Below are 6,000 nucleotides of genomic sequence, written 5' to 3'. Positions count from 1 at the left end.
AGGAACTTGAGGGAGGAGAGGAGAGGAGCCATAGTCTGTTCCCAACACCTGACCTCCAGGAACGTACGGTTGAACTAGTGCGGTCAACACAACCACAACAAGCGAGAGAGGAAAACTACATTGTAGCAAACTAGCTTCCTGTGATTTTTTTGAGAACAGTTGAACAAATATATGAAGTTCTGGGCCAAATACACATTTTCATGTTTCCATATTAGGTTATTCTGTACTTGGGATTTGTATGTATATTAATCTTGATTCTTATTCATTGAAAGCAAAAACGGCAGTGGAGAGCTTCTCTGACATCGCTGTTATTTTGTGTGTGTGGTTGTTACAGAGTAACGTTAACGGCGTCGTTGTAGCGATCTTGTCACTGTTCATTCGTTTATCTCTGCTGGTGATCACTTATCTGTTGCCTATATCATCACTGAAGGGCTCCATTACCTGGTCTAATGTCAGTTTAGTTCACCGTCGACCGAGGTGGATCTTTGGGTCAGTGTTCCGGGTTCTTCTTTCACCTGCTTTTACACTGGAAGGCCTTCCGGGATGGAGAGAAGACATCCTGGGTGATTCAGAGCTTATAGTGTCACCATCTCTGTCCCGTTTCAGTGTCTCGGTAAGCTGTATGTGTGCGTGTGCGTGTGTGTGTGTGTGTGTGTGTGTGTGTGTGTGTGTGTGTGCACACTATGGGAAGGATATAGCTAAGCCCAGTAGGCTGTGTACTTTAGATGAAGCATTGCTGAGAGTCAACTCAAGGCCTTTCTAGAATCAAAATGCCAATGTTGGATGATCCTGGTGCACTTGGACATTAAGGCATGCATGTGCATTCTGCTCTCAAGAAACCATTTTGCTGGCAAAATATTTACTGTTGCACTGGTAATTATGCAGTATACCATATTTTAAAATAGACTGGACATACGGATGGCCAGGCTCTGCTATGTGTTCTATTCTCTTGAGACAAGTGATTCTGTTTTTTTTGTTGTTGTTTTTTTGGGGGGAGGGGCCCTGAAAAGTAATTGTGATTAATCAAGGCAGCTCTTTTACTGTTTACATGTCAGTGATATGGACAGAAGTGAGATGGTTTCACCGCTATGACGACAGCTTACTATTATTGTCAATCAAGTATTGGCACTGGGACTTGTTTACACTGTATCATGTAATTACTCCACAATCCTTCAATGCATTATTCATTTAAATGTTTATCACTTATTTTTATATGCAACCAAGCCTTACTTTTGACAAAAAATTGTATCTGAAACTGTATTCAAATGTGCATTCTTCTCAAATGTACATGCACACGTGTATATGTACATGTTACCATATAGCTTTGATATTGTGTAGATGGCTTCTCCATTAGGGGAAATGTGTCAAGATGAGGGAGACAGCACTGGGTAGAAACACAGTTGTCTGTGAAAGTATGATAGTGTTTCATAGCATGTTCACTGGCAGTTCACATTGGCTGTGTGTGTGTGTGAGTGTGTGTGTGTGTGTGTGTGTGTGTGTGTGTGTGTGTGTGTGTGTGTGTGTGTGTGTGTGTGTGTGTGTGTGTGTGTGTGTGTGTGTGTGTGTGAAGGGTTTTTCTGGAATGCACTCTTAGCTTATACCTGTTCCGCTGTCTTGTAATTACAGTAGGAGCTGTTTGACCTCTAATCACTCCCTTGTCCAAGAGTGATAGAGATTTATCGAAGCCTAATTATACAGAACACAGTTTATCATTATATAGCCTATATACACTTCTCTCACAGTGATGGGGGGAATACTTGAAATTAAATGAGTGATGCTATTGATTACTTTCGGTTTTTATATGATTATTATCATTACTTAAAATATGAATACTTTTTTTTCGGTTTTCTTCTCATTTTTCACTCTTAAGATAACCATCAAACTGGCAAAAGAAAAGGGTTGAAATGTATTTTTGTATTTGTAAAAGTAATATATGAGAATAGTGTATATTTTGGTACACTGAAATGGGTGAAAGATGTGTGTTAGTTCACACTGACGGATGGTTTTCTGATTATGGGGCCTCTCAGGTATCTGTCTTCTGTGTTTTTTATGACTTAGAAAATAAAATTTGTATATCAACAAAATCTCTAAATCATAGATTTGAACATTTTTGGGTCATTCTGAGGTTTTTCCAAAAGCAACATTGCAACTGAAGGCAGTTTTCAATTGAGTTTACATGAAGATACTGTGCTGTGAATAGTTTAATGCTTGCTTAAATGGCATGGGCTTTTCTCTAATAAAGTATTGGATTTATTCTCCATTATAGTATTTATTTTGCTGCTCAATTGTAAGTGTGATTCATGGAAATGCGTTTTTTTGTTTTTGTTTTGGCGGTTGGGGCTCAGGAGTTAGACCGGGTCATCCATTGGGTCAGCGGTTCAAATCCCGGCTCCTGTCCACATGTAGAAGTGTGATAGGGCAAGACACTGAACCCCAAATTGCACCCAATGAGCAGGCTAGCACCTTGCATGGCAGCTTCCGCCTTTGGTGTGTGAATGTGTGTGAATGGGTGAACGAGAGGCCATCTGTATCTGTATAGTCGTTACCTGTTTGTCAGTTTGTTTGTTCCCTCCTCTGTTGATTATATCTTAGTTTGCCTCACAGAACAACTGATATATATCCTTGTATGGGCCTCCTCTTGCATGTGGGAGATCCTGTCTTCACATCTATGACATTTCATCAAACAAATGAGGAGTCAGTTAGTATATGTTCATCTGAGGAGCTTAGAGTAAACCTTTCAAGTTGAAGTGGATTTGAATAGAAACTTAATTCTGAGATGTGAACCCTCGGGAGGGATGGCAAAATGTTGTGAAAGAGACTAAACGAAGAACAGACTAAAAAGAACCGACTACACTGGAGGAAATGAGGACTACCCCGCTGTGTACGAGTCTTGAGAAACGGAAAAATTAAACCTTTAGACCGACAGGTCTTTGACGTGTTTGGTGTCGTATGTGTGATCTGGGTGTGACAGGGCCACAGCGTATAGATAGCGCTTCTCAAAACGAGGTTCCTTATTATGGCTTTGTCACCTCAGGTCTGGCCTGAGGCCCACGCAGAGCAGGACTTCATCCCATCGGAATGAGGTTAACCACATGGCCACGGCTAGAGGTGGTGTAGCGATAGTGTAGGGTAGTATATTTAGGCTTCAGTTGACCAGTTCTGAGTTCTAGAGGTGTGGCCTACTCTGGGCCCTCGCGTGTCCCCAGCAGGACGGTGTCACGCCTGAGTAAGCTAGCTACTGTAGCAATGCACGACGAGCAGGCGTTGTGAGACTTCCTCTCTGAGGTTTCTTTGGTATCTGGGCAGCAGCAGCAGTATGCCTCTTCTGCAGATCCTGTGTGAAGATAAGCAAGGCTTTGTAAGGTTATCAGGGACAGACCGGCCATCCTCACGCCACCCCTGTGGTCAGACTACCCAGAACACATTGGCACAGACCAGCAGCAGACAGACGGTTGTGCAGCAACTCCGATAAAACTCCCCGGCAACAGTCCCTAACAGCCACATTTCACGGTGACTGCATTGTACATCACGTGACAAATAAAGAGATCTTAACAGCATCTAGGACTCTTAAGAAATCTACAATGCGGATGACAGGGCCTTGGCTGGGAGATTCTTGCCATTTGAGCTAGGGAAATAGGATCACTATTATAGAATTTGGGCAGCGGAACATAATTCATTATACTTCTGCGGATGTGGTTCACCAGCTTAGATAGATAGATAGATAGATAGATAGACAGACAGATAGATAGATAGATAGATAGACAGACAGACAGACAGACAGACAGACAGATAGACAGACAGACAGACAGACAGACAGACAGACAGACAGACAGACAGACAGACAGACAGACAGACAGATAGATAGATACGGACAGACAGACAGACAGACAGACAGTAAACGCTGAGTTTGAATGTTACAATAGGCAGCTCCAGGTCTTTTAAGACCAGAAATCTCCACTGTGGTTATTGTGCAATCACTGGTGACTCCCATTCCAGTTTTTCCTGCCTGGTGATGGGAGATGTTTGGGCTGGCCTTTTACACCATCACACTCCCTCCACCACACACCCAGACTGCCTCTCAAAGCTCTCCTCGACGTTGGGGTTTCATTTGTGTTTGTTGTCTGATTTATGTTGCATGTTTAATGCTTTTCAGTGTTCTACTCACAAGGCACTTTTTGTAAAAGATTGTCATGACTTTAGGTGTTGTCCTCTGTTTTTTATTTGTATTTTTTATTTCTTTTTAGCAAAGCAAGGAGAGTGGTGTCAAGGTATCGAGACGTTTTGAGCTCCTGTCCTACTACACTTTCAATATCCCACGCTTGACGAATACTTTACAACTCCTCTTCCCTTTCACTGATAAACTGGGTTATGATCAAATGTTCGGGGGTGACAGAAAATGTATCGCCCCCGTCCAGTAAACCTTATGGAAGGTGATGTAAATGTTTCACGCCGTCAGCGGTGAGCGTGTGGAACAGTGATGTGCTGTCACCATGTGGGATATGAGGTGTGGGAGGGTGTGGGAGGGATGAAGTGTGACCAGCAGTACAGTAGGTGGGGGTGGTTTGCTCCTGGGAACCCAGCTCTCCACAGCGCCCCACAGTGGAGGACAGAGGAATAGCGTGGTCCAAGACGAGCTTAACAGAAAAACATTAATACAGAGACAGTGGAATGTGCAGGCCCATTTTTGGGCTACAGGCGCTTTAGTGCGCAACTTCTACTGTACAACGCCAGAGATATGATGACAGCTTTTTTTTGACAAAACACATCCTGCTAGGGAGACCGTGGTGTTACTGCAAAGCTCTCTGGGTAATGTTGGGCTGGTTTGTGGTCAGGTAGCTCAAAGAGCGGGGTCGCGATCTTCGTGTGGGGAGGATGTTGGAATGGGGGGGGAACTTCCACTTGCCTTCCTGTGCTTACCCGACTTACACAGCCAGAGAAGAGAAGAAACGGTGTGGCAAACAGCAAGAAGAGAAGAGAGGGAAAGAGAGAGAGAGAGAGAGAGAGAGAGATGGAGAGAGATGGAGAGAGATGAGTGCAGCTGACGAAGGAAGAGAAGAAACGGTGTGGCAAACAGCAAGAAGAGAAGAGAGGGGGAAAGAGAGAGAGAGAGAGAGAGATGGAGAGAGATGAGTGCAGCTGACGAAGGAAGAGAAGAAACGGTGTGGCAAACAGCAAGAAGAGAAGAGAGAGGGAAAGAGAGAGAGAAAGAGAGAGAGATGGAGAGAGATGAGTGCAGCTGACGAAGGGAGAGAAAAACGTGAGGGAAAGTGAAAGAGGTTTTGTGGAGCAGCCTTCACCTGCAGGCTTGCTTGGCTTGTGAGCCAGTATTGGGAAACGCGAGAGAGGGAGGGAGGCTGTGATCCACAGTGGATGGGAGGGATGCAGGGATCCAGACAGTAGGCTAGTTTGTCACAAATGGGTACACAGCTGTCAAGATCTGAACTGAAAACAGAAAATAAATGTAAATGCACATATATTAAGATTTGTGAGATGACTGGAGATGGCAGATACTTTCAGCATTAGAAATTTACGAATTGGTCTACAGTAAAATTTTGAGTTGATTTATGTAGTCTCAGAACTGTCGGATAATGAAATTGAATTGAGGTGCCGTAGGTGCAAACATTATAACAAACTAGTTGTTTTGCTTTGTTTTGTTTTGTGTAAACATCAAAAGTGAATGAATTTGAGTTGAATAGGAGTTGGACTAGTCTTAGGTACAGATATTATTGATTGCACAGTGCCCTCTGTCAGTACAAGGTTTGTATGCAAGTATGCATGCTGTCATCAGCACCACACACACACACACACACACACACACACACACACACACACACACACACACACACACAACAATAACTTCTCCTCCGAGGCCACAGGTTACAGGAGACACCCCTTTGAAAAAAAGAAAGAAAAAGGGGGAAAAAAAAGAACGAAAGAAACGTGTCGTCTTTTGAAAATGCTTGGCATGGTTTCTCGCCTTTTTTTTTTATGTCAGCACTT

This window comes from Borostomias antarcticus (genome assembly GCF_949987555.1).
Source record: "Borostomias antarcticus genome assembly, chromosome: 17".
Classification (NCBI taxonomy): Eukaryota; Metazoa; Chordata; class Actinopteri; order Stomiiformes; family Stomiidae; genus Borostomias; species Borostomias antarcticus.
This window is presented reverse-complemented; position numbering follows the sequence as displayed.